This window comes from Glycine soja, chromosome 14 (assembly GCF_004193775.1).
Source record: "Glycine soja cultivar W05 chromosome 14, ASM419377v2, whole genome shotgun sequence".
Classification (NCBI taxonomy): domain Eukaryota; kingdom Viridiplantae; phylum Streptophyta; class Magnoliopsida; order Fabales; family Fabaceae; genus Glycine; species Glycine soja.
The window spans coordinates 16,189,214-16,212,648 of record NC_041015.1 but is presented as its reverse complement, the minus strand read 5'-3'; the positions used below and the strand labels follow the sequence as shown (position 1 = coordinate 16,212,648).

At 35.6% G+C, this 23,435-nt stretch overlaps 1 non-coding gene across 1 annotated transcript; it reads left to right on the top strand.

Moving 5' to 3' along the window:
* Positions 1-22,951: 22,951 nt before the first annotated feature.
* On the top strand, positions 22,952-23,058 carry LOC114385593. Its single transcript, XR_003660960.1, has one exon. It is a non-coding gene; the product is annotated as a small nucleolar RNA R71 (small nucleolar RNA).
* Positions 23,059-23,435: the final 377 nt, after the last annotated feature.

Genomic DNA, 23,435 nt, shown 5'->3' with positions numbered 1-23,435 from the left:
AAAGGTTGGAGCTTTGTTTAGAGCTTCAATGGTGAATGGAGGAGAAGGAAAAAGCAACGTGAGGAAGAGGGAGAGCTTCTGAATTTCTTTCTTTTGGCTGAGTGAGGAGAAAGAAAAGCTTTTTGGTTTTTAAATAAAAAGGGTTTTCTCTTTTTCTATTATTTTATTATAAACTATGCCACGTGTCTCCATTTGAGTGGAGCAAGAAGGGCCCACTTTCTCTTTTGATAGCGACCTATACTCAGCCACAAAAGTGAGAAAAATCTGACCTTTGAAATGCTAAAATCCTGCCTCGGTTTGCATGCCATTTCTCTGGTTCCAGTTCCTCGCGTTTCTCTGCGTCCGTCGGGGCCAGTTTTCGAAAGCAAGCAATATATATATCAAAACGCTCAGAATAAAACCCCGAGCATGGTTCAGAGGTTGCTTTCGTTAAATTCTAAGTCGCACGCAAAACGATGATTTTTAACTAATTAATTAGGAATTAACCCATAACCTCCCAGTTATGGATTTCTCTTCCTTAATTAGCCTAACCCGCATATCTTGCCCCCACTATTTCTACTTCTACCAAGAACATATAGGCATATACACTGAATAATACATATATATATAATCACTCAAAATACATCGTTTCCAAAAAATCTGGGTAGAAATTTCCAGGATGTTACACATCATACATCATATCCCAATAATCTTGGACAGGGATTTCATTCTATCTTTGAATTCGAATAGAATTCAGATTTATCTCGATAGGAAAAATCGCTTCATGCCCATAAACCAAAAGGTGAGTTTCAATAAGCCCAAAGAACATGATCTAAACTTTCATGCCAACTCGTGGGTTTTTGGCCAATGTGTTTCTTAGTTAAGTTTATCAAAATATTATTTATGGCTTTGACTTGGCCATTTACTTGTGCATAATAAGGAGTAGAAGTAAATAACTTAAAACTTCAAGAATTGACATATTAAACTGCTTTTCTACTAGTAAAAATGGTGCCTTGATATGTTGTAAGTGTTTTAGGAATACCAAATCCCAAAATAATATTTTTTTCTATGAAATTTATAATGTCCTCTTGATCAACATTTCTCAAAGGAATTGTTTTTACTCACTTGATAAAATAATCCACTGCAACCTAGATATACCTATGTCCTTTCAAGGAAGATGGATGAAGGCCAAGGTTTTGTTATCGAATGTAACTCACTTTCTGGAACTTGTTGTACGAGACCATGTTTCTGTAATTCTTCACATGATTTTGCATAGTTTATACAATCCTTCAAAATAGTTGGCAAATAATAGCCTTGTCAAAATAATATTCACTTCATTTTTTCACTAGCTTTGTGAGAATCATAAATTCCTTCATGAGTTTCAGGCAAAGCTATATAAGCTTATGATTCTCCATCTATACCCTCCTTATACAACTTATCTCCAATAATGACATAATTTATAGCTATAACTTTATCTTTCGATCCACAAATACATTAGGATTTTGAAGATAATAGACTAAAGGCTTTCTCCAATCATGAGTTGCCAACACATCTATATTCAAAATTTCTATTTCATCATGTAATTGTTCTTTGGTAGTTATCAAAGTTTCGAAACTTTGTTTACTCAATTTATAACTAGATGCAATTTGAGCCAAATCATTAGCTTCTTTGTTTTGCTCTCGAAACACATGTTCAAATTCAACTTCGTTAAATCTAGTTAACAACTTGGGTACATATGAAAAGTAGTTCAGTAAATTACTTTTTATGCACTTAAATTCATGAGTTAACTGATTGATAACTAATTCAGAATCTCCTTTAATCTATACATGTTTTGCACCTAGATTCAATAATGTTTCTAAACCCATTATTAAAGCCTCATATTCTACTTCATTATTGGAACATAAAGGTTGAATTTCAAAAAAGATCTTCACAGGTGTATTATTTGGAGAAATTAAAATGACATCAATCCCAACACCATTTGCATGTTTTGATCCATCAAAATACAATACTCAATGTTTAATTCCTATATAACATTCCAATATCTCTATCTTTGAATGATCAACTAGAAAATCTGCTACAATTTGACCTTTAATAACTTTCAATGGTACAAAGATTAGTGAGAATTTTGTTAGTTCAAGGGTCCATTTTCCTATTCGATTATGCAAAATAGACTTAGATAACATAAATTTGATAACATTATTGTTAGACAACACTTGAACATTGAATGGCTTGATATAACATTTGAGTTTAATACAAGAGTAATATAAACACAAACAAAAATTTTCTATAGCACTGTATCTAATCTCAACATCGCTAAGAATTCGAATAAGATAATAGATAGCACATTCTATGTCATTATCATCTTCTTGCACCAACATGCTTGCAATAGTCAAATCTGATGCTGAAATATACAACTTCAAGTCTCTTCCTTTCAAAGGAGGTGCTAGAACTAGTGGATTAGCAAGATATCTCTTGATGTCATCAAAGGCTTCTTGGTGTTCCTTTTACCATCAAAATTCAACTTCATCTTTTAATTTAAGTAAAGGCGAAAACATTTTAGTTTTTCTTGACAGATTAGAAATGAATCCTTTGAGAAAATTCATTTTACCTAATAATGATTGAAGTTGTTTCTTATTCTTTGGAGGGGAAGTCTCCAAAATGGCTTTCACCTTATTTTTATCTACTTCAATTCCCTTTTGATGGATAAAAAAAACCCAAGAATTCACATGCAGAGACACCAAAAGCACATTTCAATGGATTCATTTTCAATCCATGCTTTCTCATTCTTTAGAATGATAATCTTGAATGTGATAGATGATTGTCTTTCAATTCAAATTTCACAACAACATCATCTATATAGACTTGCATGAATTTCTCAACCAAATCATGAAAAATAAGATTCATTGCTCTTTGATATGTTGTACCATCATTGTTTAAACCAAGTGACATTACTATCCATTCATGTGTGTCCCTAATGTCCTCGAGCAACGAAAAGCAATTTTAGATACATCATTTTCAACAATATATATTTGATTATATTCTAAGTACCAGTCTAATAAACTTAAAATCTCATTTTCTGTTGCTGAATCAACTAGCATATCAACATCTGGCATAGGATATTCATCTTTAGGTGTTGTTGCATTTAAATCTCTAAAAACTATATACACACACGCACACATTTTCTCATTCTTTTTAATTACAAGAACTATATTAGAAATTCAATCAACATACCTTGTATTCTGAATGAAATTGGCCTTTAGTAGCCTCTCTATCTTTGCTTTGATGGCCTCCATGACATTGGGAACAAATCTTCTTGGTGCCTACTTCACTAGTTTTTTCCCTCCATAGATAGGTAATCTATGCTTCACAAATTCTCTACTGAGTCCTACATATCTTCATAATCCCTGCAAAACAATCTTTGAACTCATGTACCGAGAAATTATGTTTTCTCGAAGCCTAATGTCTAACAATTTACTATCATATGTAGGCTTTCAATTTTCTTAAGTCCCTAAGTTAACTTCTTTCAAAGGATCTTGAGATTCCATCTTTTTTAATCCTGAGGACAACGATTTATCAAATCCTAAAGGTGAATTTTCATAAATACAGTCTAACTTTAACTCCTCACCTTTTCACTCAAAAACATCTTTTGATTTTTCTTTATCGTCCAACATTTTCTTCTTTTCTTTGATGGCATCAATATCCATCTTTTCCTTCTTTTCTTCGATGACATTAGTATCCATCTTTTTCTTTATTTCGAAGATGTCATCAATATCCATCTTTTTCTTCATTTTGACAATCTTAGTAGTTATTTTTCCAATTTTGAAGACTGCAGTAGCCGCTTGTTTCTTATTATCGGCTATGTAAGATGATAGGCAGCCATAAAGCGTATGCTTTTGATGAAGTCATGACTCTTTAACTTTGGCCGTTTTTTCGACGTCCTTGCTAATTAAAAGGCAACCTCAAGTTGCATCATAACAATAGAACTTATCATGTTCATCACGTGATTTATTGTTCACATAAAACAAATGTTAGACTTTGAATGGAGCAATTCTTGCCATTGCTTAGTCACCTTCACTTGCAAAAGCAGCATAGATTCCATAAGATGATTGATTAGCTTCCACCATTTCATGTTTTCCATCTTCATTCCAAAAGTAAACCTTTTAGTGAACTATTGATGGAACTGCTCCTACTCCATGTACCCACTATCTTCCCAATAACATGCTGAAGTTAGTTTGTGAGGAAATCACTAGAAACATTGTAGGTCTTCTCCTGCAAACCACTAAAACATTCAAATAGATTACCCCTTCAGAATATGAGGGTTTCCCACAAAAATCTGACACTAATATGTTATGAGGTATCAAATCCTCTACATTTCTACCAAACCTCCATAACATAGATCTTGGTATGATGTTGAATGCAACCCCTCCATCCACCAAAATCTTATTAATAATTTGGTCTTCTACCATAGTCGCAAAGCGAAGTGGCTTCATGTGACATCTCATGTCATCAGTAGGAGGATAAAAAATCACAATATTTTGATGAGGAGTAAAATAGGAAACTTGAGTAACCAAAACTGCCTTTAGACTTAGACAAGGATCATCAAAATAATCTTCCCTAGCATAATCGCTCAGTATGTTCCTATTTTGATAATCTTCAGCATACTTTGTGGGTAATATCAAAATTACTCCCCAGATAGCTTCCAAGGAATCATCAAAACCAGACTCAAAGGAGTTAGTTATCATTTCCTTATCTTCCTATTCCTTGCTTGATATTTTCTTTATGAAACCAGGGGGTGGACCTGTGATTATTCTATAAAAATATTGAAGGTCTAACACCATTCTTTTGTTGCATCACCAATATTGCATCCCTTTTCATTCTCTGAATCCTCCATGGGTGAATAGAAACATGTAAAAGACCCAGTGGATCCAGTGGAGGATCTACTAGGTCTTTGGCATATTCCTATTCACCCATGGAGGATTTTGGAATTCAAAGTACCCTTTCTTGGAACCTTCTGTAGTTCCTCCTCTTCGAGGTGTTAAATTATTAACTTTGAATTCTTTAAAACATGAATTGGATCCTTTGTTCCCTGATTGAAATCATTTGTTCGGAAAAAAACATTTACATGAGGAACATAAGACTTCTTCTGAGAAAAAATATAAGGACTCTAAACTTGACGCACAGTCATATTTATGTTCTATTTCTTTTTTCCTTTAGCATTTACTTCCTAAATCTTTTGAATTTTTTTTGAATCTCCGAAGCCTCAAAAGCTTTAGTAGCCAACTTGTCAAACACGACATTGTGATGAGGACACAACATTACCTCTTTTTTAGCCTTCTGTTTCTTTAACATAAATTCGACCAATGATTCCCTTGCAGGTGGGAAAATTAATTCCTCTTCCTTTTCGAATTCTTCCAAGGCTTGATTTTCCTCCTCTTTAGATAAAGGAGTATTCACCCTTGGTGTTCTTATCAAAGCTCCCATCATCATGATTTGCATGGGTTCGATATGATTAACCTACATATGGAATGGATCAGTGTCCATCTTCATTGGTTTCTCTTTAAATTTCAACCTTCTTTTGTCAATTGCTTTCTCGGTCATATCTTTGAAACATAAACAACTATGAGTCCAAAGTCCAAAGACATTATGGAATTTGCAATATCTTTTTCCTTTTTTAGTTCAAAAGAAGGAATTTTATGATCATCACTAAGGGCAATTTGTTTATCTTTCAATAGTACATCAAATATTTTATTTGCCTTAGTAACATCGAAACTATATTTCGAATTAGGAAATTTTTCTTTTTCCTCCAATTTTAACATTTGGCAAGTATAAGGAGGTTCAAGTTGTAATTTTTCCATGCATTTCATCTTCTTCTTCATTAAAATCTAAATCTTGAATTATCATTATCTCTATATGCTTTCTCATATGTTATTTTCACCTTTCTACTTTTATGAAATTTTTTGTTATTTTCCTTCTCATATTTTATTTTCTCCATTCTTCTTACTCTATCTGTTAGTTGTGCCTTATCTCTAACTTCTTCATTAAACCTACAACATGCATTTTAACTAATTCATGTTCATGAATTTGAATATAACATTGAGACTTCATTTGTCGAAATCTATTTAAATAATCTTCAATTGTTTCACTATTGAAATGTTTAGTAGTTGTCAAATCTATGACACTAACCTTAGTTTCTTTTCTAATGAAATGTTCATGGAACACCCTTTTGACTTGTGCCCAAGATATATCAAATTTGGTGGTAATGTGGTGAACCAAGTAAAAACATTTTTTCATTTTAAGAATTCTTCAATCGCTAAATAACCACGTTCTATTTGAAAATAGGCTACATGTTTTACAGTAGACTCTTCTAATTCACCCTAAATTTTGAAAATTTGGGTACTTTATAACTTCTTGGCAACTCAGATTATAAAATATAATTAGGGAAGGTAGAAACAAAATAAGGTGGTTGTGCATTTCCTATTTCAAAGCCATGCCTATTCAAGGCATGTTCAATCATTTGATTAATCTAAGGATTTTGAATTGCTTCAAGGCCTAAGTCTCTGTTTGGGCCATTTTATCCTCGAAGTATCTGATTTTGCTGCATGTTAACTAGAACTTCATCTACATTATGGTTTCTATTCACCAAAACAGGGTTTGGTTGTTCTCTATCATTCACTAACCATGCCGGGACATTAACTTCATTTTTAGGATTATTATTATTATTATTATTATTATTATTATTATTATTAGGTCTTTCTTGTACTGGTATTTCCTGAATTATATGTCTATTCCTAGGTTGGTTTCTAGGAATGACTAAAGCATCTCCTATTTGAGTTAGGATACCATTTATCTGTTAATAACTTTCATTGGTAGTTTTCAACATAGGATTTAAAATTGAGGCCATGTGATTTGTCAAACTATTAGCCATCTCATGATTACTATGGTCTATTTGTTGTCTAAAGACTGTTAATGTTTCACTAGAAACACCTATGGAGACCATGCTGCTATCTCATGTTATCCTATCTTCGATAGAAACTCTCATATTTCTTAATTGGTCAACATCATAAGAATGGTTGTTGCCCCCAAGTTCTAGAAGCCTATTTATTTGCCTACTAACTACAATAGGTGGTATAGTATTTTGATTTTGAGGTATGGGTAAACCCAATTGTGGTATATTCATTTCATTAGACGATGAAACCATCTTAGAAGATGGGCTCTTCTAAGACAGTTTTGAATTAAAAACCGTCTTAGAAGAACCCTTTTTTAATATGGTATTTTTGTCAAAACCATCTTAGAAGGGGATTTTTCTAAGATGATTTTTAATTCAAAATTGATGTTTTTTATGATATTTTATATGGCACCTAAATAATTTGAATCCACAATAGCACACAACCAGTATGGCAAATATTATTGAAAATAAATAAAATAAAAATATAGTAATTATACCTTTATTTGGCAAAAAAAAAAACTCTAACTAGGTTCATTAAAAAATTATCAATATTTATATAACACATTAATTAGGATCGTAGCTAGGAGGGAGACTAAATTTGCTTGTTGGTGAACATTGATTCACAAATATTGTCACCCCAGAATGGTATGGAATACAAGTCAAGGGGCAACCCAAGGAATTGATTTGACAGCTAACATACCTTGGTTTAGGACATCTCGACATTTTGGAAATGACAACATCAACCGTTTCTTCCACCCAAGAAGGTTCAAGACAAGTGATTGGATCATCATCATGTTCATACTTGGGCCTTTTACCTTTACCATTCTCCACAACATCTAAATATTGGCTAGCAACATAGCTGGGAAATGCATTAATACCCTCTTCTTCCTTCACCATATCTTCATTATAAGTTTCCTCCAAGTTGATCTGGCTTAATTGTGGAGGTTCATTGCTAAAATCCTCAACTTTCACTTCGGTTGTACCATATAAATTCATTTTTGGTTCTTCTTTGATCTCCACAAAATAAGTAAAAGTGGTGGGAAACTAGACAAACAAGAAATTTCATCACTCATTAAACACTTGATTGATTAGTGAGTACTAAAAAACGACTTGGAATAATAAGATTTTATCCAGAACAAGTCAAACACAACCGTAACTTTATTTAATAGGTTTCTTAGCACTTTTGTTGATTCCATGCATGTCATACAAGATTTAAAAAATATAATATACAAAGAAAGCAGATTCATTTATGAGAAGTTTTGACATTATATAGTTAAATTATAAATTATTTTCTATGTTTTTGTTTTTTCTGGTACAATTCTTATTCTAGTTATCACCCGATAACTCTGTTCCATGGTTGACTAGTTGTAAGAGAACAAGAGTATGGAAAATGTTTAATTTTGGACATGCATTATAAAAAATGTACACTATAATCAAGTACACGTAAAATGATTAACATAAGCAGTGAACTAATAATTGAACCTTGTTAAAGTAAATATACCATGTTTCATTCATTCTTTAACCCCTCATTGACTATGTTCTACGTCCAATACATGACATAATAGTCACACTCATAGCCTCTACTTTGAAATGGCTCTAAAATCAACATGAAAAAAATATTTAAATCTCATAATTACGAAGTTCCAAACTATCATCAATTGGAAATAAGCATTGATTAAAAGCCTTTACTTCAATCTAGTGAGGTGTCGCTTGATCAGTTTTACCATTCAAAGTAGTTTTAAAATCTTTATTGCACTAGTTACAAAAAAACATCAACGTATATACAAGGATAAAACTATTTATGTATTCCAATTTACAATAGAGTAAATGAGTTATAATTTAAAACTCAACTTGTTAATTACAGTTTTGATGTGAATATCAGACTTCCTATGCAACGAACAAAACCACACAACAATATCGGTCCTAGGACAAACAACAACAAGCTGCCAATGGGCCCTGAATACGATAATAATTAGCTTCCTATAATGCAAACATAAAGTTTAATGCATTTCATAAATTTGACTAACTGATTTATGTAAGCTCCTAGGTAGACCTCTGGTTGTGGTTCCTTCACCCATGTTTCAATGTAATGTTGACATTCAACACATCTATCCTTTGCATTGTGTGCAGAGTAAGGCTCAAGGAATCCATACACCAAATCATGACCCAACCTTGTACTCCGTCATCCATAAACCTACTTTGAACATTTGAATTGCAAATTTTTAATGATGTCTATCATAACGAATATTAATTATTAGTTAATGAAATGACACCTTCAAATAAAATTTACTTACATCATCCACAACTATAATATAGATATGTTCACACATTTCTAAGTTGATATTATTTCATTTAGATCGAAAAATGTTAAGAAGAAGGATGTTTCTACATCTGGAATCCCAATTTTACTCCCATCCCAAATTTATGTACATATCACAATAACCAACATCAATGACTGGCATGGTTATCAAACTCTCAAGTTAACTCGCTAACTCTTACGAGTTTACAAGTTCACTTGTCCTCTGCGAGTTGACTCTTGAGTAAACTCTTTTTTTAGTAGACTCTGGGTAAACTCTATAAACTAAGTAAACTCGGTAAACTCTCGAGTTTACTACCGAGTCAACGAGTTAGCTAGTTAAAAAAATTAGATCAAAATGTAAGTAATTTTTTATTGTTTTCTATTTAGCATTCAACATATCTTCATTTAGCGTGTTATTTTCAAATACAAAATTCTTACCTTTAATAATATCAAACCCTTGTTCCCTAATAACATCAAACCCTCGATGATAATGATCTACCACTACTATAACCTCTACAAGTTATTGTCTAGTAGTGATGTATTATTACTAGACTTGATTATTGTTGACAATGAAGTGCCTACATTGCTGAGAAATTTGAGTTACACAATACAATAGAGAAGTGCTGAGTTATATTTTTTATTTCTCAACCACTGCTTGTATATTTATATATAAAACAGAAAGAGAGAGAGGGGAGATAAGCTGCCTTTGGATAAGGATTAGATACTCAGCTTCCCTCACACTCAACATGACAACACATAAAACTTAATACACACTCAACCTCACACACACACTCAAAACAACCTTGTACCTACACAGCTGTCTACACAATACAACTCTCTACAATATATATATTTAACACTCCCCCTCAAATTGGAGCATATAAATTAAATGCTCCAAGCTTGGAACATGAGCTGAAGCATCTCAAGCTGCACCACCAAACTAGAAAGGGCTGCCTCCTGATGGAGTTGATGCTCCCAAATACAAAATTTGATTGAACTGGGGCAGTTTGCTGACTTGTGTGGAGGTAGAGGCTGCTGCTGCCGGAGTAAATGAAAATTGAGGAGTTGATGCACTGGAGAACTGGCAGAAGTAACAAACACAGTGGATGACGATGATGTACTAAATGTGGAACCAAATGCAGACTTAGTGGGCTGCCAACTAAAGTAGAACTTGGACCACATTGGAGCTAACAGAGTAGACCACCAAAGAGGAAGCAAGGGTGCCAAGTTCAAAAGATGTGGTAGGTCTTGAAGAAGGAAACAACAAATTCCCAGAAACAAAAGTTGTACTTGCTGCAGGGCTGGACTTCAAAGTGATTAGTACTGATTAGGAGACAACACACTCCCCCTCACGAGATGGAAGATGGAGTCAACACTTCCAGCCTTGGATGAACAATACAAGTAGAAAAATAGACAATGAAACATGCCGAAAACACATTGGCAGCAGATTAAAAATGACTGAAAAACATTCAAAGACAATTGGAATATGTTGAACCATTAAGCAGAAGCCATAACACAAAGCTTAACCACTTAATAGAAGCAAACACACTTAACCACCTAAAAGGTAGAAGCAAACCAAAGCTTAACCATCAAGAGAAGAAGCTAAACATGGTGCTTAACCACTCAAGACAAACGCAAAACACAATTTTTGAATGCTTAACCACTATAAAGGCAGAAGCAACACAACAATGTTTAACCATCCATGGTAGAAGCTTGACATCAATGCTTAACCACCATGGATAGAAACTTGATGACCTTGTTTTTTAATAGTAGAGGTTCTTGACCAGATTGAACCCCAGGGACAACAATTGCTTCAAGGACAGAGACAAGGAAGAAATTGCTGGACAACAGGATCAACAAATGACCTAAAGTAGGGTTCGTGACCAGATTGAACCCCAAGGATAGCAATTACTTCAAGGACAAAGACAAGCAAGAAGTTGCTGGACAACAGGATCAACAAATGACCTAAAGTAGGATTCTTGACCAGATTGAACCCTGGGGACTGCTATATTAACCAATAGATCACACAACAGATAAATAGAAGGACATGTGACAATGGAGCTGCACAACAAAGGGTTAAGAGAGACAAACTAAAAGAAGCCTTAAACAGGACCAGAACATGCCACAGTTTTGAAGACAAAGAGGATGGGCCAAAAGAGGAGGTTTGAGTAGACAACGATGGTGACTGACAATGGTAGACGACGAGAAGCAACAAAAACAGCGGAAGAGGATCACACTTGCCCAGTAGAGACAGTGGCTAACAGCAGAGAAGGAAAACACAGGACCGGAAGTAGCCATTTCTGGTCAAAAGATGAAGCCCTAACGGAGAAGGAGAAGGGATCGCAAGGGATGGAACTATCAAGCTGTCAATACCGAAAATAGGGACTGAAATGTGCCCAGAAAGAGACTACAAAGCTGTTAAAACTGGGTACACAGGGCTGGAAGAAGTCATTTTAGACCAAAGAGACGAAACCCTAATAGAGAAAAAGGAGGGAACACGAGGCTGACACGTTCCAGGTTGTCAAAATTAAAAAACAAGGGCTGGACCGTACCCAGGATTTCCCGACAAAGTGACTGGAGGTGGTTCGGCGATGTTTCGATGGCTAGAAGGCAGCGCGTGGCCTTCACGCGCCGAAAATGATGCGCTGCTGTGGTGGCGTGTGGCGACGCTGCTGCTCACGCGACTTGCAGGGGTGGGTCGTGCTCCTCGAGGCGCACACAACCCTGGTTTCGTCGGAAAATTTGACGGCGGCAGACGGCGGCAGCGACAGACAGTGGACAGCGGACGACGGTCGGCGGCCGGAATAGGTCAGAATGGGATCATTCCCGCTCTGATACCATGTTGAAAATGAAGTGACTACATTGTTGAGAAATTTGAGTTACACAATACAATAGAGAAGTGCTGAGCTATATTTTTTATTTCTCAGCCACTGCTTGTATATTTATATATAAAACAAAAAGAGAGAGAGGAGATAAGCTGCCTTTGGATAAGGATTAGATACTCAGCTTCCCTCACACTCAACATGACAACACATAAAACTTTATACACACTCAACCTCACACACACACACTCAAAACAACCTTTTACCTACATAGCTGTCTACACAACACAGCTCTCTACAATATATATATTTAACAATTATTTAAATATTTTTTACTTTATGATTTACTGTTTTGCTTTATTATATTGTTGAAATATTTAATTAGTATGTAATTTATAGATATTTTGTTTTTGTTTTTATATGAAGTAGACTCTTACGAGTCTACGAGTTGAGTCTACTAGTCGAGTCTATAAAACTTTCATGACTTTACGTAAACTCTCGAGTTTGATAATCTTGATGACTAGGGATCTATCTTCATGTGCCCTAATATCTAATAGAAAAAAAAAGTACACTTAAATATATTAAGAGCATGTAATTGTAACAAAATTTAACAAAATGTTTTCCATGCAGGATACTATGCTGATGATGTAATTGAATTATGAGATATTTGATAAGTGAGAATCCAATTAAGTGCACAGAAGTTAATGTAATCAACTCTTAGACAGGGATTCTTACTCAAAGTACAAGTTATAACTTGTATGGTTTCATGACTTTCATCTCTTTTTTTTTTGTTTGAATAGCAGAGATGCTTAAAGATTTGCATAACAAATTCATGATCCATATCAAACTAAGAAAACTAGGTAAATTTTGCACTTCTGCTTGGGAATTACTACATAGCAATAGGCATGCCTATCCAATGTCAATAGAAGAACATAGTTTCTTTATCCCCCATTACTTTTGTAATCACCTTATTTTAATAATTTAGACTTAGGAGTTTGTAGCATGCTATATTACAAATTTCCAAGGATCACCAAATCAGTGAATTAAACCCTCACTTCTTTGTCAAACATTTAGATTTACATAAAGAGTTCCAAACAATAAGTGGAGCAACTATGAAATGATAAATTCTATTAATAAGCTATATGGAAATTATGTACATATCATAAGACTTTTCATAAGCTTTGGCAAATATATTCCAAGAGATCTTATTAAAGTTGTCTGAAATAATTGAAGAGATGGATTGAGCTTTGATGTTGGGAGTACATTATAACATGTTGGATCAAGTGGCCTCGGAATAATTAAGAAGGGGGGGTTGAATTAATTATTACTGAAACTTTACTAATTAAAAATCTACCCTTCTTAGGCTTTTACTATGTTGTTAAGAAAGTAAAGAACGGAAATATAAACTTAACCAAAAGTAAAAGCGGTAATTAAAGTGCACAACGGAAATTAAAAGAGTAGGGAAGAAGAAGACAAACACACAAGAGTTTTATACTGGTTCGGCAACAACCCGTGCCTACATCCAGTCCCCAAGCGACCTGCGGTCCTTGAGATTTCTTTTCAACCTTGTAAAAATCCTTTTACAAGCAAAGATCTACAAGGGATGTACCCTCCCTTGTTCTCTTTGAACAACCTAGTGAATGTACCCTCCACTAGAACTGATCCACAAGAGATGTACCCTCTCTTGTTCTCAGTCACAACAACCCAAGTAGATGTACCCTCTACTTGTACCACAAAGGATGTACCCTCCAATGTGTTAAGACAAAGTTCTCAGGCGGTTAGTCCTTTGAAACTTTGTGAATGGGGAAACAAAAGAATTCTCAGGTGGTTAGTCCTTTGAAATCTTTTGTTTATGGGAAAGGGAAGAATCAAAAGAATTCTCAAACTGTGTCGTTTTGAATTCTTTGACAAGGGAGAAGGGAGACACAAAAGAATTCAGGCGGTTAGTCCTTCGTTCTTTTGGAAAAGGGAGAAGAGAGACACAAAAAGAATTCAGGTGGTTAGTCCTTGGCGAATTCTTTTTGGCAAAGGGAGAAGAGAATAAAAAAGATGAATAGCACAAGTTTTGTTTTCAAGGTTTGGAAAACCAGAAAACTTAAGAAAGCTTTTTCAAAGGAAGAAGAAGAAGAAGAAGTTTAAGAAGATGTTCAAAGAGATTCAAAGGTTGTAAAAGAATATGTGGAAAAGTTGTTTGTAAAGGTTATAAGTGTTATTGAAATGCAAATCAAGGTCTTGCTTTTATAGACTCTTCATGTCTGGTCGAGAAAACCATTAGAAGAGTTATACCCTTTAGAAAAGCTTGAAAACCATTGGAAGAGTTACATCTTTTGATTTCTATTCAAAACTTATCACTGGTAATCGATTACCAAATCATTGCAATCGATTACACCAAGCATTTTTGTGAAAGAATGTGATTCTTCACATTTGAATTTGAATTTCAACGTTCAAACACACTGGTAATCGATTACCAAATCATTGTAATCGATTACACCATTTTGAAATCAATTGGAACGTTGTAAATTCAGTTGAAAGCTTTTTGAAAACACTCTTTGCTACTGGTAATCGATTACAATAAACTGGTAATCGATTACCAGAGAGTAAAAAACTCTTTGGTAAAAGGTTTTGTGAAAAATTCATGTGCTACTCAATGTTTTGAAAAACTTTTTAGTACTTATCTTGATTGAGTCTTTTCTTGATTCTTGAATCTTGAGTCTTGAATCTTGATCTTGATTATTCTTGATTCTTGAAAACTTGAAACTTGAAACTTCTCTTGAAACTTTCTCTTGATTCTTGAATTGTTCTTGACTCAATCTTGAAATCATTCTCTTGGGCTTTTTGTCATCATCTTTGTTATCATCAAAACACCTTGAATCAATCTTGATTCATCATCATGAAACAATGAAACTTGCTTCTACATAGCATGTTACCTATAAGTTGTTTTTGAGAAGGAACAAGAAGTATGAGATCCAAGAATTAGTCTAATTAATTTTATCAATTTTGTTATTTAAATGAAATTTGTATGGTAGATGTTTATAGTATTATACTGGGAATGTTTTGTTAGGTTTTGACATCATTAGGTCATTTGGAGATTTTGTGTATCTCTGTCTTCATCAACATTAACAAATTTGACAGAGCTCCATTGAGGTCATGTTAAAATTTCAAATAAGAGGATTCATTCATTCTTAAACCATTCCTCTATTGAGCTAGAGCATAAAATAACAAAACTAAAGTGTATGAGAAATTTTCATATTAAACTAAGGAATGGAATATAACAACAACACTAGTAATAATTAGCTTGTCTCTATCTCTGACTGAGTATTATTGGTATATAATAATAGCATTGCTCTGCAAACAATTGGTCATCGTAAACACTCTTAGTATGTGATCAAGGTCGTACCCGAATCAAATAAACATTAAAAATGCAGTATCTAGGAAGTGATCCTAGGTCGTCTCCCAACGAGCAATGGTCAACCAAACGTTCATAACAGATAGTAATAAAATAGTAACGAATTGGGGGGGTGTTTGTTTTTGTAAATTAAACAGCGAGTAAAATTGAATTAGAAAATATCAGAATTAAAACACGTTGTTTCCCCTTGATTCACAAGCAAGTCTCTTCTCCTAGGTTGCGAGAATTTATCCGTTATCAGTTCAACCACTTAATCCAACCCTAAATTAAATTACTAAGCGAAATTTAACATAAGGCATTCATTATATGATTAAGCAACACATACACCAATTCATCATGAACGATCATTAAGCATAAACGTAAGTTAAGCACAGAGACAATTAATCAAGCACTAAGCATGCATGGATTAATAGCAACAAATACAGAGTAATTGGTGAAGAGAAAAAACTGATCAGAATTTAATAGTAATAATAGAACCTCAAAGAGAGTTGTGCTTGATCTTCAAGAGAAAACAACATTGGAGACTTAGCTTTCCATTAATTAGTAGAAAATGAAGAAAACTAGAATTATTCTTCCAAAACGAGAAAGAGACTAAAACGAATTAAGAGTAGCACTCTAAAACTAAAACGAAAAAGAGAGAGAGCCCTAAAACTAGAACCTTGGTGTTGTTATATAGTTCTCAGCCCCAAAGCTTACAAATCTGTTTTAAGTCCAAGCCCATAAATAAAATAAAATCTTGATAAGATAAGATAAGACAAAATATAGATGAAATAAAATCTAGATAAAATAAGATAAGATCTAGATGAAATAATATCTAGATGAGATAAAATCTAGATATGATAAGATAAAATCTAGATGAAATAATATCTAGATGAGATAAAATCTAGATAAGATAAGATTTGGTAGAATAAAATAGTCTGCTCTCTTTAAGTTCAAGCCCAATTCTGGATTCAAGCCCAATTGCTTATAATTCTCTTGAAATTAAATTAAAAACACAAATTAGTCCAATAGGCCCAAATGATAAAACTGCATAATTAATTTGACAATCAAGGCTAATCAGTAATTAAAATGGTGACAAAAAGGGTTAAAAAATAGGAGAAAATGATGACACATCAAATCCCCTCACACTTAGCTTTTTGCACTCCTTGGCAAAATAAAAAAAAACAAAGTAAGGGACAAATCCAGAGACATTAAAGAGAAACAAACAGACACAACAACAATTATATATTTCTCAATGAATCTCAAGGAATGAAAAGAATGGGTAACATCCAACACGTAAAGAGTTAAAGAATCAAGACCGTCATGAAAATCATCCAAGCATCTCAAACATGGCAAGATAGTCAATCAGCTCAAGAATGAAAAGTGATAAAGCCTTACAAGATATACACTCTATCTCTCAAGTGTCTAGGCTACTGTTTACTCTTAAAGCACCCATGAAAACAAACACCACATAGACTTGGCAAGACTCTAAAATTGACAACCACATCACAAACACATGCACATGAGGATCAAAAGGTCTTTTAAGGTTGTAATGGGGCCAAGGACAAGGTAGATGAAAGTATGAGATAGTAGCTAAAACCCAAAGGAATAGAGGAGCAATAGGGAATAAGTGGGAAGTAAGAAAAAATAGTAAACCCCAAAACCAAAATTAAAAAGTAAATCCAAAACAAAATCAACCAAGTCCTTAAACCAATCCAAGTCTTCAAACCAAGATCTCATTTATTCAACTTCATTCTTTTTCTATTTTTTTTTATTTTTTTTCTCTTTTTTTTTCTTTTTTATTTTATTTTATTTTGAACGTGAACAATTGCAATTGAAAGCATTTGAAAAATAAAGCAACGATTAGGCAATATATGTATATACATCAAGCATGGCCAAAATACATCATCATCCAATGAAACATACCCCCCCCCCCCCCCCCCCACACACACACACACACTTATTCCCAACCAAAGCTCCAAAATTCCTTAAGGGTAGGGTAAAATCATGGTTTTTCACTTAAGGATTGTAATGAGCTCAAAACAAAGAAAGGGGAACATAGGCTCAAAGGGGCTATCAAAGGAATTAATTCAGGGTAGGCTCATTTGGCTAGAGGCTTATAAGAATAAAATGCCTAAATCATTTCCCAACATGCATGTGAAGCAAGAAGTATCAACAAGAGTCAAGCCAAGGCTATTGTGCAAGCAATCAATGGGGCAAAGCACACCGAATAAAATAGATGATGATGACTCAAATTCTCACCAAGGGTAAATCTATCACTTTCAATTCGAACCTTCAAAACTAACTTGACATGTAGAGAAAAACAAGGGTTTCAATTCACAAAATGCCAAGAAACTCCTATTTCAAAAACAATTACCCATTACCTGTACATAACCCAAAATTCAAAGAGGAACACACAATGTTGTACACAAACATAAAACCAAAATAACAAAATTAACCTAGAACCTAACAAACTTAAAATAGAAAACCTAATAAAATTAAACTAGAATACCCAACAAAATTAAAGAACAATCTTATCCCCCCCTCACACTTAAACAACACATCATTCTCAATGTAGCACAATCATAAGATCAAGAACAATCAAAGCAATCAATAAAATTTGGACAAGTGCAATAAAAGTAAAGAAGGAGACAGAAGAAAGAAAACTCCCTAAGTCATGGCGGAAAAGAAGTAGGGTGAAGTAATGAGGTCTCCTCCACCACTACATCCACTAAGGAGGGATTTGTGAGGAATGATTTCAGCCGGTGTCCATTGACCTTGAAGCTTGTATCTGTGGATTCACTTTTGATCTCAACTGTACCATAAGGAAAAACATTAGTCACCACAAAAGGACCAATCCACTTTGACCTCAACTTACCACTCATGAGTTCGAGCCTCGAGTTATACAATAAAACTTTTTGTCCAACCACAAAGTCCTTCTTAGCTATCAAGCTGTCATGGAACTTCTTGGTCTTCTCCTTGTAGAATTTGGAATTCTCATAGGCTTCTAAACGGATCTCATCTAGCTCACTTAGTTGCAACTTCCTTTCCTCTCCAGCCTGGTCCATAGAGAAGTTGCAAGTCTTTACAGCCCAGTAGGCTTTGTGCTCTATCTCTATAGGAAGATGGCATGCCTTGCCAAAGACAACCCGATAAGGAAACATTCCTATGAGTGCTTTGTAGGCAGTCCTATGCGCCCAAAGAGCATCATCTAGCCTGATGCTCCAATCCTTTCTGTTCGGCTGCACAATCTTCTCCAATATCCTTTTTATCTCCCTGTTTGAAATCTCAGCATGCCCATTAGTTTGGGGGTGGTATGGTGTGGAAATTCTGTGCACGACCCCATACTTTTTGAGCAAGGCATACATGGATCTGTTACAAAAATGGGTGCCTTGATCACTAACGATGGCTCTAGGGACTCTAAACTTGCAAAACAGATTAGATCTAACAAAATCCACAACAACCTTAGCATTGTTAGTTCTGGTGGGTTTGGCTTCCACCCATTTTGAAACATAATCAACAGAAATGAGAATATAAACAAAATCAAAAGAGACAGGGAAAGGCCCCATAAAATCTATACCCCAGACATCAAACACCTCACAGAATAACATGGGTTGTTGAGGCATTTGCTGTCTCCATCAAGGTGAGCCGCCTGCTCTCTGACAAGGCTCACAAGTGCTACAAATTCTCCATGCATCCTTGAAGATGGTGGGCCAATAGAAACCGCAGTCAAGCACCTTGCGAGCTGTCCTCTGTATGCCAAGATGGGCACCTGGTGCGGAAGAATGACAGAATTGCAGGACTAAGTCAATCTCATGGTCTGGAATGCATCTCCTAATAACCTGGTCACTGCACAACTTCCACAAATAGGGGTCATCCCAAATATAATGCTTAGCATTGCTCTTAATTTTATCATTTTGAGCTTTAGATGCTAAGGGAGGAAAAACAGAAGCAACCAAAAAATTCCCAATATTAGCAAACCAGGGAGTGGGGAAGGAATCAGAAATACTATACAGAATGTACAAATGGTCATTCAGAAAATCATCCCGAATGGGTGAGTCCTCAGATGCATGCTCAATCCTACTCAGATGGTCAGCCACGAGGTTCTGTGCACCACTCTGATCATGGATCTCCAAATCAAACTCTTGGAGCCAAAGCATCCTCCTTATCAATCTAGGCTTTGATTCAGCCTTCTTCAACAGGTACTTCAGAGCTGCATGGTCAGTATAAACAATAACACGAGTACCAAGCAAATATGAATGGAATTTCTCAATAGCAAAAACTATCGCTACTAGCTCCTTCTCTATGGTAGTGTAATTTTCTTGAGCAGCATCCAAAGTTCTGGAGGCGTAGTAGATCACTCAAGGCAGCTTATTAATCTTTTGAGCAAGGATAGCCCCTAATGCGTAATTGGATGCATCGCACATTAGCTCAAATGGGGCTGTCCAATCAGGTGCCTGAATGATAGGGGTGGTAGTCACCGCACGCTTGAGGCAATCAAAGGCCTCTTTTCACCGGTCATCAAAATCAAACTCCACCTCCTTTTGCAACAGATTGGATAGAGGAATGGCCACCTTGCTAAAATCCTTGATAAAGTGCCTATAAAACCCTACATGACCAAGAAAAGAATGAACCTCTCACATGCAAGAGGGGTAAGGCAATTGTGAAATAACATTTATTTTTGCAAGGTCTACCTCTATGCCCCTACTGGAAATGATATGCCCTAAAACTATACCTTGTTCTACCTTGAAGTGACATTTTTCAAAATTCAGCACAAGGTTAGTTTCGATGCATCTACTAAGAACTCTATCCAGACTATCCAAACATGTATCAAAAGAGGATCCATAAACAGTAAAATCATCCATAAACACCTCTATGAAAATCTCTAAAAAATCACTGAAAATGCTAAGCATACACCGCTGGAAGGCACTAGGGGCGTTGCATAGGCCAAAGGGCATCCTCCTATAGGCAAAAGTGCCAAAGGGACAGGTGAATGTGGTCTTTTCTTGATCCTCATGAGCAATATGAATTTGTAGATAACTAGAAAAACCATCAAGAAAATAGTAATGAGACTTACCTGCCAACCGCTCAAGCATTTGATCAATGAATGGCAGGGGAAAATGATATTTTCTGGTTACCTGATTCAGCCTCCTATAATCAATGCAGACTCGCCAACTGTTCTGCACTCTTGTGGGGATAAGCTCATCCTTCTCATTCTTGATCACTGTGAGGCCTGTCTTCTTAGGAACCACTTGGACTGGACTCACCCACTGGCTGTCAGAAATGGGGTAGATGATTCCAACTTGCAAGAGCTTGGTCACTTCCTTTTTCATCATATCTAGAATGACGGGGTTGAGTTGCCGCTGTGGCTGCCTCACTGGCTTAGCTCCATCCTCTAAAAGTATCCTATGCATGCATGTAGATGGGCTAATACCAAGAATATCTGCTAAAGTCCATCCAATGGCTTTCTTGTGCTTCTTGAGAACTAGCAACAACTTCTCCTCTTGCTTAGCATCAAGGGAGGCAGAGATGATCACTGGAAATTTTTCCTTATCCTCCAAGTAAGCATATTTAAGGGTTGTTGGTAAGGGCTTCAACTTTGGTGTGGGTGGCGGCTGAACAGTGGGAGGAACCATGGTAGGAGGAGAAGAAGGTTCCTTAGCTTGTACCTCATAAAGCAAGTCAGAAGTATATGTACTTCCTACAACATGGTTAGTGCATTCTGACTCTAAAAAATCAACATCAAGAGGTACAGCACCCAGAAAATCAGAACTAGATTCAAATTCATATTCATTCTCAGCATAAAAATTAGACACAAGATCAAATTCAAACTCAGATTCAGATTCAATGCATAAGGAATGACAGGTATGCAGATCAAATAAAAATGAAATTTTCCTACCATAAAGAACAGAATCAAAATCAAACATATAATTATCAATAATCTGATCAACTATCTCAGCACAAAAAAACAGAATGATCCTCAGATGGATGTTTCATGGCATCAAGAATGTTAAAATGAACAACAATATCACCAAATTCCATAGACAATGTGCCAGCATAAACATCTATCTTGGTTCGGGCTGTTTTCATAAATGGCCTGCCTAAAATAATTGGAACTGAACCATGAGAAAATCCTTCTTCCATATTAAGAATATAAAAATCAACAGGAAAAATAAGTTCACCAACCTGAACCACCACATCCTCTATGAAACCTACGGGGTAAGCAACACTTCTATTTGCCAAATGAATCACTACATCTGTAGATTGCAAAGGTCCAAGAGATAAAGAATTGAAAATGGAAAGAGGCATGACACTAACTGATGCTCCTAGATCTAGCATGACATTCTCAAATTTACTATTCCCAATAAGGCAAGGTATACAGAAAGTACCTGGGTCCTTACATTTCTCAGGAATGTGAGGAACAGATTTACCTATCAATGCTGACACATTTCTACCCATGCTAATCCTTTCATTGCCCTTGAGCTTCCTTTTGTGGGTGCACAACTCCTTTAGAAACTTGGCATATCTTGGAATCTTCTTGATGGCATCTAGCAGAGGTATGTTCACCACTACTTTTCTGAAGGTCTCCAAGATCTCCTTTTCCGCTTCTTCCATTTTTTTTTTGTTTGGAATTGCTTTAGGTGGGAATGGAAGAGGGATGGGAGGCTGCTGCAAGTCAGAATTACTAGAAGAAGGTCCACCTGCATGAAATTTTTTGTTAGGAAGCTTTCTCTTTTGTGCAACTATTTCATCCTCTTTTTTAGGTGTAGAAGGAAGCTTGACAGGTTCAGGTGCAGGTGCTGCTACTGGTGGAGGCACTTGAATTTGGTTGCCAGACCTCAAGGTGATGGCACTCACATTTTTCGAATTCTGCACAGTTTGTGAAGGCAATTTGTCAGAATTTTGGGACTGAGCTTGGTTCAACTGAGTAGCCATCTACCCCATCTGATTTGTCAGACTCTGAATGGAGGCTCTTGTCTCTTGCTGAAATTGCATATTCTGGATGGTCATTTGCCTCACTAACTCTTCTAAGGAAGTTTGATGAGGAGCCTCAGTATATGGTTGTCTTTGTTGTGACTGCTGCTGCTACTGTTGTTGTTGCTGCATTGGAGGAGAAACATATGGCTTGCTTGGACTAGCGGCATTCTGAAAAGGAGGGATAGACTGTTGTTGTTGTGGAGGGCTTGTCCATCTCAGATTTGGATGATTCCTCCAACCTGGATTGTATCTGTTGCTTGAAAGGTCATAAGTATTTTGCTATTGTTGGTTTTGCTGTTGTGGAGGTCTATTATAAATGTTTACAGCATAAGCTTCAGGTTGCTCATTGACTCCAGATTACTACAAAGAAGGACAAAGATCTAAATGGTGATCTGCAGAAGAACATAGACCACATACTCTTGCAACAGGTGTAGATTTCTGATTCATGGCAAGCTGAGTTACTAGGTTGACCAAGGCATCAAGTTTTCCTCTCCATGTTACTAAGCCCCTCATAGAAATATTGAAGAAGAAGTTGCTCTGAAATCTGGTGGTGAGGGCAGCTTGCACATAATTTCTTGAATCTTTCCCAATACTCATACAAGCTTTCTCCACTAAGTTGCCTGATGCCTGAAATGTCTTTTTTGATGGTAGTGGTCCTAGATGCAGGGAAGAATTTCTCCAAGAACACCCTCTTAAGGTCATCACAACTGAAAATAGACCTAAGATCAAGGTAGTATAGCCAATCTTTTGCCACTCCCTCCAGAGAATGAGGAAAAGTCTTTAGAAAGATATGAATGCACAAGCTTTCATAAGTGAAATCAGGTGCAGGCATCTCCCTAAGAGTCCTCTCACGAGGTGGAGGTTGAGCCATGTTCTCAGTATAAAAATTAGTAGTGGAATGTTCAAAATCAGAATCACCCTCAACAAAATGCTCAGAATGCTCACAATGCACAGAATGACCAGGATGCACACTATGTCTAACTAATCTATGAAAGGTTCTATCTATTTCAGGATCAAAGGGTTGTA